The sequence below is a fragment of the Silene latifolia genome, chromosome 10, assembly GCF_048544455.1.
Source record: "Silene latifolia isolate original U9 population chromosome 10, ASM4854445v1, whole genome shotgun sequence".
Lineage (NCBI taxonomy): Eukaryota > Viridiplantae > Streptophyta > Magnoliopsida > Caryophyllales > Caryophyllaceae > Silene > Silene latifolia.
The window spans coordinates 35,066,731-35,078,889 of NC_133535.1; the positions used below are offsets into that span (position 1 = coordinate 35,066,731).

Sequence of the window (12,159 nt, forward strand, 5' to 3'; positions counted from 1 at the left end):
TGCTGAATTATCAACTATAAAGACTTATCAAATTGGACTCTCACGGGCCGCTCAAATCACACAAAAAGCACATGTGAATATATATATATAAAAGATAGAAAGAAGTAATTTTGTAATGACTCTCACCTAACTACGACCTATAAGAACATGCCTGCAGTCTAACATGAAAATGATATCTACAACCGTACATATGCATTCCAACCATTAAAGACCATGACACATGCCGAAGCGATTATGGGTAAGTGAGGTAATGGGTAAGAAGGGGCGGCTAAGATGAATTTGGATAAGAGAAGTTAAAAGCCAAGCTAGCAACTACTAAACACCAAATTTAGGAACATCCCAACTTCAAACTCAAAAATAAATCAATACAAAACAGTGCCAATTGGATGCACACAACTCACTAATCACCAAAATATTGTCAACTCCCCATAGGACACAAATATAACAAAGGAGCAAAAATCACAGCACAATATTATTCCACTTTTCCGCATATGATTTTTCTTTCTTTTCATAATTCTTTTTTTTTCTCTTCTTTTTCTTTTCCTTTTTCAATTCTTTTTCCTCCTTCATTCTTTCACCCAACATTTCATAATGAGGATTAATAACCAAACCGCAAAAAACACATTCCCAAAATTGCTACCTATACTAGCTCGGCTAGGGTAGGATAGATTATAGATTGTAGCTAATTGGGACAAAATAAGCAATTTGGCTATGAGGGGCTCATGGGTAAAACGGAATAAAGGGGATACCTCTACCACATGTGTCAATAAACCACAAACCCGAATGCATATAGGTACTAAGCAGATCAAGTTCATGTTTATGCAAGTTTATGTAACATGCCTCATAAGGAGTAACTACTCACATCCTAAATAAACTGGTCATGGATGACACCAGTTATAAAGCTCTAAGACTCAGAAAATGATGTAGTTTGACAAAATTCAAAGTCAAATTTCAGATTCAGCAACTAATTTAACAAAAACTCGTAGGTATGCATATGTGATTCTACTAATAACATGTCAATTAAGCACGGCTTAGGCATAAACAGCTGAAAATGCAATATCATCATTGAAATACTACCGTTCCGACTCGACCTACATGCTAAAATAAACGTGAAATTTTTTGATTTTTATTTTTATTTTTGAATATTGTATATATAGGAAATAAATACAATGCAAGCAAAAATGCAATAAACGTGTAACTGAAATGCAATAAAAATAATGTAAATGCGACGCAAAACCCTTTCCCAAACCAAATCACACAATGTCCCCATTGTGTAAAATCATATAAAAGAAACAAAAGGGAAATGGGATTTTTGCGATAAATAACTAAATAAGACATGAAAAGGAACTCGGAAACTCACAAGATTTTAAGCGCAAAAGGAAACCTCCCCCAAACCAGCGTGAGCTAGGAGGTTTCAATAGCCAGCAGTGCTACCAATAAGTACCTGAAAAGACAAAATACCACGCATTATCCGAGAATAAAAAGAGGGAGCGGTAAAAATGCGCAAAGAAATAAAACAGAAGTAAGCGATAAGTGAATGTGAGAGGAAAAAGATAGAGAGAAAAACTCCCATTCACGATCCACAAAACGACTAAACACAACAGGGAATGATCGCCACAACAGGTACAACAGTAGAGGCAGTCGATCGACTAATGGGGGTAGTCGATTGACCAGAGGAACTGGAACAGGACTCCTGGAACCTCTGCAACCAGTCGATCGACCGATGGTGCTGGTCGATCGACTGCTTTACCTAACGCAGACTTCGTTTTCTTTGAATTAACTCAATGAATTGAGTTAAGTTGGTCTAATAAACTGCAATTGCACATAAATACAGTGCCCAAAATCGCGCAAACCCAAAAATAGCAGTCTATAGTTGTAACGCCCCGTAATTTAGGACCGTTAATAAATTTCGGAAGTAATTTAGTAATCAAATAAAATTTGATATTAATGTATTTAAAGTAAAAATAATTCAAAGAAATATAATTTTATTATATTTTGAGGTAAAGTATTTATTTTGATAGTTTCGAGATGTTTAAAAATAGTTTAAACCGTGTAAAAACTTTTTATTTCGAAATAAGGGCATATCGGGGGGGAAAATGACAATTCTATTGAAAATTGGGCAAACGATTTTGGAAATGGGTCGTATGAGTATTCAATTTTCTTGTAATCTCGTGTTTAAGAACTTTGGTCTTGTCGGAATTTGCGTTTGACAAGCGGTTCTAATTATTATCGAAACGAGCCGAAACCGACTCGTAAAATCCCGACTTAAACCCGTCTCCCTCCTTTCCTTTCTCCCTTACCCGCGGCATCCCCCTTCCCCTTTCTTTTTTTTCTGGTTTTCTTTGTTCTTCAACCTTCTATCATTTCCCAAAACACAAAACATCACTTTTCTATCAAATTCAAGCTAAAAATCATCATAACTTTCTCGATACTTCTTTCCGTATTCAGTGTATCTTACCTTAATCTTCCAATCTCGTTGTTTATTCGTCTTTCTAATTCCTCTTCTCTCGCCTTGGTAACTACTCTTCTATTCTTTCTCCCGATTCATCCTTGGTTCGTTTTCTTCTTATAATAAGAGTCCTTGTGGACACCTTCCTTTTATTCCGCAGGATAGTTCCCTTGTTCAAGAGAACCCGGTTTTGAGAGAATGTATCATTGGAGGGCGTGAACGAGTTGAGAAATTGATTGTTTAAGATTTGAGTTGTATAGGAGAATATAACTTGGGATCCTTTGGTTAGACTTGTTAGTTGTACTTAATATGAGAGGCTAGTGAGTTGAGAAACACCTTGGGATTTATGTCTATTGAGAGCTTATTTGTTAAACCATTTGAGTTGACCAAATCTAGTATAGAGTAACCCTTGTTGACCTTTCGAAATTTGAGAACACGTGGTTGACCTTATTTATCATATCTGGATTTGGGAATTTTGGTGGAATGTTGTTTGATGTAGTTCGTGAGTTCAATGGTGTGATTCTAATTTATGGTATCGGAGACTAGAAGTATTAAGTGGTGAGATGATGGAGTAGACAAGCTATGGTACTTGGGGATGACATAGTAAGTGAAGTTCAATGACGAGAATTGTAAAGGAGATACTCTGGGACATGGGTGGTAACAAATGAATTTGTGTGGTGAATTGATTTTGGCTCTTAGAACCAATTGAGTTGAGGAATACCTACCCTCGTGGAGTCCTTGTTAGTCCTGTGATTTGGTGGACTTTTGAGGCTTTGTTGAGCACCTTAGTGAGGTAACCTTACCATATCGATCATAAGCTTTGATGAGTGTTTGGTAAGCAGTAACCCTTTCATTATCTTTCCTACATTCTCCTTTCCTTCTCTTTAACGATCTTTGAACCCTGTTTTTATGCCAAAGTTTACGTGTCTTCTTCTTGCCCGAGATATCTTCTTAACTCGAATACCTCTTATTTTTTCCAACCGTTATCTTTACGGTCCAACTCCTTAGTTTCCTAACTTGTCAGGCTCATGCACCCTTCGAAAATATTTTACCGTTTCTCTATCCTGTTATCACTCCTTATCTCCTTAGTATAGTTGGTACCTTGTTGACCATGTTTACAGAGTTAGTGAGATGTGACTTGAGGATATAGGATTGACTAAGTAGTCGAGTTTGTGATTGGCTTCCATAATCACTTTGGATATGAGAGTTTGATAATGTATATGTTACCACATGAGAAATGTTAAATGTGGGGTTATTAATTGGTTTTAGTGAGTGATATTGATTACTACTTGAAGTATGGTATGAGAGTGAGAGTAAGCTACATTATTGGGAGGTTTTAGCACTTGTTTTGGTAACTAGAAAGGGTAATGGTATGGTTGAGACCAATTGTTAGGCTAAGGAACATAAATTCAATTTATGGTTTTAGGAACTCTGAGGTGATAAAGTGTTGTTACAATTATGACCTTGTTCCTTGAGAATTTGATGGTAAGTAAGTTTAGGATATCAAATTTGAAAGAATACTCCTTGGGGATGTTGATGACCAGAATGGATTGGTGATGTGATTTGGTATTAGTTGGCTCTTAAGAGTTCTTGAGTTGAGAGAGACTTAGTATTGAGAAGAATTTGTTAATCCTATAGTTTTATAGACCTTGAGGTCGCATTGAGTACTTGAGATGATGGGACGGTGTTGTAGCTGAGTGTAGCTGAGTGTAGTTCCGCTTTTGGCAATCCTTAATAAGTAAAAGGATAGAGGAACTTGAGATCCTATTGATTTTTCGGATTTTGGGGTTGGTATGTTACTACCTTGTTTTGAAATGAGAACCTTGTAGAACATTTGAGGAACCCATAGTTGACACTAGTTGGATACGAATATAACTTTGTTAGAAGCCTTGACCTTAGGCTTGTGAAAGTTGTTTCGGGATGTTTGAGAATTTGGAGCGATGAGATCACACTTATAGTGAAATATCTTGTTCCAGGGAATATATTAGGAAGAGGTAACATAAGCGATTGAGGAAACCCTTGGGAGTGATGTGGTTATGAGTTTTGTTGTTAGGAAGTTTTCGGAACCGTTTTGAGTGATGTTGTTGTTTGAGATAAGAGTGTCTGGCGTTTCCTTGTTGTCTAATCTCCCTTCTTCCTTGATCATGAGCGTCACCGCTCATACCTCTCTTCCTTACTTCATCATACTCCTCTCATAAGTTTGATGTTGGTAACCTATGAAACTCCATCTTTGACACCCTGTTAGGTTCGACTTCAATTCTTACCCCATGAAATTCATTATAGCTCTCTTGTTGATTAAGTTTGAGCTCTCTTAACATACTTTGTTTTTATGCTATCTAAGTTACTTTCCCTTTTTGTACGACTTCTAAACTTTCAAGCTATCAGTTTCGATTCATTCATAAAAGTTTATGTCACTTCTGCAAACCTAACCTATTTTTAAAGATTTGAAAATGAAATTTTGATTTATTTCCGTAAGGTATTCCTTTTTCTTACTCTTTTTCCAAGTTACTAAGCTATGTTTAATCATAATTAGTAAAGAAATTATTCTTATTATAGAATTTTAAACTAAAAGTTTGAAAATGCTTTTATGATTTTCAATGGTTTTAACATTAGTGAATGTTAAATCTCGTTGTTGGAGACGTCCCAATAATGGGTTTTCTCATTTATTGGTGTAGAAATATTTTTATATCTTGATATGAATGTGGATGTTCTTGTCTGATCAACGAGAGTATCACCGTTTCATTGAAAAGATACTTGTATTTTCTTATAACTATATTATTAAGATGTTGTATACTATGATTTCTCCTTCTGAGTTTCGAGGACGAAACTTTTTAAAAGGAGGGGTGATTGTAACGCCCCGTAATTTAGGACCGTTAATAAATTTCGGAAGTAATTTAGTAATCAAATAAAATTTGATATTAATGTATTTAAAGTAAAAATAATTCAAAGAAATATAATTTTATTATATTTTGAGGTAAAGTATTTATTTTGATAGTTTTGAGATGTTTAAAAATAGTTTAAACCGTGTAAAAACTTTATATTTCGAAATAAGGGCATATCGGGGGGGAAAATGACAATTCTATTGAAAATTGGGCAAACGATTTTGGAAATGGGTCGTATGAGTATTCAATTTTCTTGTAATCTCGTGTTTAAGAACTTTGGTCTTGTCGGAATTTGCGTTTGACAAGCGGTTCTAATTATTATCGAAACGAGCCGAAACCGACTCGTAAAATCCCGACTTAAACCCGTCTCCCTCCTTTCCTTTCTCCCTTACCCGCGGCATCCCCCTTCCCTTTTCTTTTTTTTCTGGTTTTCTTTGTTCTTCAACCTTCTATCATTTCCCAAAACACAAAACATCACTTTTCTATCAAATTCAAGCTAAAAATCATCATAACTTTCTCGTTTCTTGACGGATTTTCGCATAATTTATATTTCCGGAATCCTCTCGTCGAGATCTACAACCTGGTATATTTTAATTTCAGTTTTCTTGAAGTTGTTTTAAGACGGATTTTGGTATAATTTCGGTATTATACTTATTTATTGTGTTTTTATTGTTTATTTAGGTGAAGAATTGGAAGACGAGTTTGGGGACTCGTATATTATGGAAGATAGCGGCTAGTGTATATTAGGGTTTGGTTTTTAAGGTGCTAATTGCTCATTTTCTAGCTTAAGGTAACATATTTCGAGTTACTCGACGAATAATCGTCACAATCTTTGTTGTTTTCGTATGTTTTGTGATTTTTGTTTGAGTAGTAATTTTCACATGATAAAATTTGATGCATGCATGCTTAATTTATGTCTTTTGTTAGTTTAAGTTAACATAGTTATATTGGGAACGATTAATTAGTGTTCAGACGATGTTATAATGAACAAAAATGGAAAAAAAAAGAGGTGTGGGAGTGGCGGCAGCAGGCCCGGCAGGCCCACGGCTGGCCCGGGTCAGCCCGTTGCTTGTTTCGCGGTTTTTCATGCAATATTTGTCATTTCGGGTTCATTAATGATATGTTTAGTATAAGTTACACTTGGGTACACTTTGAATTGAATCATGTTAGTAGTGAAAATTGTGTTAATAGTAAAAAGTATGCTTATTATGGTAATTGACACATGTTAGGATAAATTTTAAAATGAAATTGTAATGAATAGGCTCAAAATAAATTTTATAGCAATAATTGCCATGTTTTGATGATTGTGCCGAAAACTGAGCCCTAGTCCCTTTGACTGATTCGATGTCAGTTAATTGAGTGATTGGTCAGCCGCAATTTAACCCGTACCTGTCGCAGGGCTGGGGTTGCGGGTAAAAAATCGGTTGGATGAAATTTTGAATGAATTAGATAATCGGCCTTTTTCTTGTTTCAGGCCATTTATCAAGTTTTAGTTCACATGTATAGTTGATTGAATTTAATAGTTGCTTATATTGTAGAAATGGCCCTAGATTCCCTGAAGCCTTTAATATGGTTAATATTGTTAGAATTGGAAATTGGTATTGAATACTTATTGAGGATACTGTTGGATTGTCTGCTGAATAGACATTTATATAGCCTTTCACATGATAGAATGTTAGCATTTATGTTGGTAAGTTGGACTCTTTGCCCTCTTATGGTTAAGTGGGTGTCTTACTTGTTTTGTGTGGTGTGGGCTAAAGTATTCAAGCTGGGACTAGCTGGGACTAGGTCCTAGGTGAGTATTTCGGCCTTCATCATAGATAGGTCTTTATAGTCTTTGACGAGTATATGTTCACTGCTTGATAGCCTTTGTGTTCCTGACTAGTGGATTTATATCCAAGTTGGGGCACGACCTCGTTACTTATTTTGATAGTAAGTGGTCAGCTTAAGTACTAGCCAACCCTTTGGTGGACTCCTTAGGGTACTCACTTTGTTTTAGAAAAATTGTGGGTCTTGGGTGCGGTGGTGTGTATCCGCATGTCTAGGTCTGCGCAGATTTTAGGCTAGGGTTGTGTTGTGTCTTGGCCATGTTTTATTAATATTAACCGCTGAGCCAAGATACCGGTTCGATTACCTTCCCTACCTCGTGGTATAGACTCGAGTTACAGAGTGACTATTGACCGTACTAAGAACTTATGCCTGTCTTTGATATATTGCCCTTTCTTGTATGGTGACTTTATGAATTGTAATAGGTGAGATGTAAGCCGGTTACAATTGATAAAGTTTGGATTACTGCTTGTTATATGTTTCACATGATAGTTTAGTTTGGTCAATTTAGGGCTCGTATGTTAGAATATTTGATAATTGAATTATTTATCATGTTGTTTACATGTTTCATTACATGTTACATTATATATGACGATTCGTGGCTGGGAGGACTCGAAATTATTCCCCACTGAATTGTGGCTTTCGTGTTTGTATAAAATGCGATTGACAGATACTTGATGCTTAGTTGGGGTTCACGGACGAGCTAGTGAGCAAGAGAACCTTGGACCTAGTTTGGCTATTCTTATAGTAAACCTTTTAACTTTTGGTTTTGTATATAATTTGAAGGGACATATGTCTCCCTTTTCTATTTTGGGTTGTATCATTATATTTTCTTATAGATTAGCTATGGCATGTAAATTAGTTCGTTAGCATTGCATGTTTTGGCACCCTCCTCTTGGGAATGTTGGAAATGTTTGTGGTTGGTTTAGGAAAGTTTTAAAAATTACAGGTTTTGTCTAGTTGAACCAATTACAAACATATCCTGTCAGTTTTTCTGTAGAATTTACGCGTTTAATTATCGGATTATTTAAGGGTGTCACAATAGTCTTATAAAATCCTATGCAAACCAAATAAAGCGAAGTCTCGCGCAAACCAAAGCAGTAAATAGTCTTAAAACGCAATAAATTGTCTAAAACTCAAGAAAATAAATAGTTCATCCGCGAAAACTGCGGAATAGCTCCAACCATGGCTTCTGGCTGCATGAAGTGCCCTCCATGGTGCTCATCTTCTCAGCATGACTCCACTCTACCCCGTCGTCTAGGACGCTCAGCGGATCATCATCTCTAGCTTCTTCCCATACATGGGCATCATATGGCTCATCAAACTCTAGGTCAGACTCCAAAACTTTGACTGGCTCTTTCTCCTTGGGCTCCTCATCAGTCCCGTAACTCAGACATCCCATACCGCCTCTCTGAACAATGGGCTCACACACACTGAGCAACAAGCGCTCTTTCTTTCCCAAACCAGTTCCTGAAACATCCAATACAGCAGAATCTCCCTCCATGTTGCTCCCAATCTGGGGCGGAGGTGTCATAGCAGGAATAGGTACAGGTACTAAAGTAGGAATCACAACATAAGATTTAATAACATTGCAAGTAACGACCCACATAGCATCTTTTTTCCTAGCAGCTTGGGCAAAAACAATGGACTGCTTGCCCACCTTAAAGGTAAGTGTCCTCAGTCCAACATCAATAACTGCACCGGCAGTGTGCAGAAATGATCTACCCAAAATGATAGGAATGTGAGCATCCTCGGGTATATCTAGGACAATGAAGTTAACAGGGAAAAAGAACTTTCCTATTTGCACAGGAATATCCTCTAAGACCTCTACTAGCTGAACCGCAGAACGATCAGCCATCTGTACAGTCATATTAGTAACTGCAAACTTGGTCAGACCCAACTTCCTAGCTAGACTCAATGGCATGACACTAATGATATCTCCTAGATTACATAATGCTTTCTCAATTGAGAAGGTACCAATATTACAATGAACAGAAAAGCTACCAGGGTCAGCTAGCTTATGTGGAGCAGTGTGAGTCAAATAAGAGGTAGACTCTTCAGTGAAAGCTACCGACTGCACAAGTTCAAGTGACCGCTTTTTTGTCAACAATTGCTTCATAAATTTCATATAAGCGGGCACTTGATTAACCAACTCAAAAAAAGGTACTTGCACATTCAAACTGCGAATAACATCTTTAAATTTATTGAATGATACCTGATCCTTGGTCGTCACTAATCTCTCTGGATAAGGGGCTGTCAAAAGTAGATTTGCCCTCTCCTCAACATCTCTCATACCGGCATCCTTGGACTTAGATTGGAAATCCACTACCTTATCTTTATTATAGCTTGTACCCGCTTCAGGCCGCGTCAAAAATGAACCATTGACTGACGCTGGGTCATATTTAGGATCCGAAATTGTCCCGTCAGCATTGGGAGCTTCCCTCAAAAACCGCGGGGTCGTCTTACCCCGAAACAAGAAATCCCTCAAGTTATCTGGCATTGGAGGACGAAATTTTTCAACATCAAGATCACAACATCACCCGATCGATCGACCGGTGTGGTGGTCGATCGATCGATCTCCTTTTTTCCGAATGATCGAAGGATCGAAATCGTCATCAAGAAGAATAAGAGGTGGTCGATCGACTGGGTAGGGCGGTCGATCTACCATGAACACTGTTGTTCGTCTTTTTCTCACTCTTATTCTTCTTTTCTTTTCCAGCAGCTTTTCCACCTCTTTAAACCATAATTTCCTCGGGCTCATCCTCTACAGTAACGGGTCCACCAAGGGTAGACCCGCTCCTTAGTGTGATTGCATTCAGGGTCTCTTTCTTCTGGTCCGGCTGCGGCGGTAACTGCCCCGGAGCTCTAGTAGCAAACTTATTGGCTAACTGGGCAATTTGAGATTCTAACATCTTTGTACTAGCCTCTCTAGCCTGAGATTCTTTCTGCAGTCCCGTCAAGCTCTGAAACATATTCTTGAACTCAGAAGCCTCAAAACTTTGAAACTGCTGCTGCTGCTGAGGTACATAGGGTGGTTTCTGATACGGTTGATGCTGCTTATGAGGGGGCACATAATTCTGATGTTGCTGCTGAGGTGGACTTGGATTAAGAACATTTTGGCTATTCCACCTCAAATTTGGATGCACATTAGAAGGATCAAAGTAGGTGTTGGTCTGCCTATAATGTTGAAAAGCAAAGACAAACCTCATTGAACCGGCTATGCAAATCCGCAACATGTCCTTCTCCTCCACATCTCTTGCATGAAAAAGGACTGTCTGACACAGCATTTACCTGATAAATACCACCCTTTGAAGCTCCTCCTAACTCATACTTGTCAAATCTCGCCGTAAGAGCCTCTAATACAGCTACGGCAGGAGATTCAGCAGCTCTCCTTTTATTTCCCCTAGAATTTCCATGCTCAGCTTTATGGATGGCCATGTCTTCGATGATTTTCCACTCCTTTGTTTCACCGCTATTTTCCTGAAATCTCCCATTAGCTGCAGCATCTAAGATAGCTCTCTGATCATCATAAAGACCATTATAGAACTGGTTGCACAGAAACCATTGCTCAAACCCATGGTGCGGAATAGAGCGAACTAGCTTCTTGAATCAGACCCAAGCTTCATGAAAATCTTCATTAGGTCCTTGCTTAAAAATCGTGATCTGAGCTCTAAGTGCATTTGTCTTAGCCGCAGAATAGTATTTCTTGTAAAAAGCCAAGGCCAACGATCCAATCTGTAATACCTGAAGCAGCACGATCCAGATCCCTATACCACTCCCTTGCAGCATCTCGAAGTGAATAGATGAACATAGTCTCCTTGATCTGGTCCTGAGTAACGCCTTCAGGTGGAGGGATAGAACAAACATAATCAACAAATATCTCCATATGCATGGCAGCATCCTCATTTGCTGCTCCTCCAAACTGGTTCCTCTCAACCAGATTGATATAGGATGGTTTTGCTTCAAACCCTCTAGTGGTACCGGCTGGTAAAGTAAATCCCTTATAGAGATTTTCAGCTTTTGGCTCGGAATGACTCGCTATACTCGCCTCTTGAGCCATCTCCGGAGATGTAACTATATCAGCTGAAGAGATAGAAGCTGGAGATGATGGTGGACCGTCTTCAAATAGCTCGTTCTCGTAATAATTAGACAGAGTACTCAGCTCTTCCTCCGTCGGTAATTCTTGAAATAATCTCCTCTTAACCCGCAAAGTCTTCTCTAACTCGAGATCTAGTGGCAATAGCTCACCAAGTTGTGACCTGCGCATAAGATAAAACTACAAAAAGAATGTGAGAAAAGTTTAAGGAACGGAAGTTCCTTAAACAAGAGAATAGACTAAAATAAAAAAAAACAACTAAAACTAGCGCCGCTCCCAAGAATCGCGCCAAAATTTGATGCTTATTGTCGTTGTGTGCACCAAAAATAAAATTTATAAAACCTATTAGAACTAACAGAAGCTAGTGGTAACATGGTCGATCCGCAGGAAGGTAGGGAGTTAAGTTGTTTAATTTCAGTCTATGAATTTCTGGAGGGTTTTGGATTGGACTAAGTCTAATAACATAAGATAAATAAGCAAATAATAAAAGAAATGTAAACAATAATTAAAAGAAGGCTAAGACGATCGGTTCACTGTAGCTACGACGACAGTAATCCTAGGTAAGTCTGAAATGATCATGTAAGATGGGCAAATAACAGGTCCTCTCGGTCCGAGTTAACTAGTAGCTCCTTTCGGCCTATGCTACTAGTCCCTAAGTCTCACTAAAACTAGCTCTCACCCTGAATAGTGATCCTAAAGCCTAAATTACTTATCTTTCGATCTTAGCAATTTAGTCGTCTCAATTTATTAATCTATTTTCCCTCCCCTATCTCTGGTCAAATACTAGGCATTTAACTAGTCGCATGCATTCGATTTTGTCAAATATTGCAATTAATAAACTGAAATAGTGCTAATCTAACACGAGGCCAGTCGATCGACCAGCGGGGACAGTCGATCGACCATGA

At 38.0% G+C, this 12,159-nt stretch overlaps 1 protein-coding gene across 1 annotated transcript in view; it reads left to right on the forward strand.

Moving 5' to 3' along the window:
• Window positions 1–12,159, forward strand: part of LOC141605481 (peptidyl-prolyl cis-trans isomerase B2-like) — a 44,907-nt gene continuing 32,748 nt past the window's right edge. The window contains exon 1 of the mRNA XM_074424268.1: window positions 1–5. The gene's annotated coding sequence lies outside the window, so the exon portion shown is untranslated. The remainder of the gene's footprint in view (window positions 6–12,159) is intronic.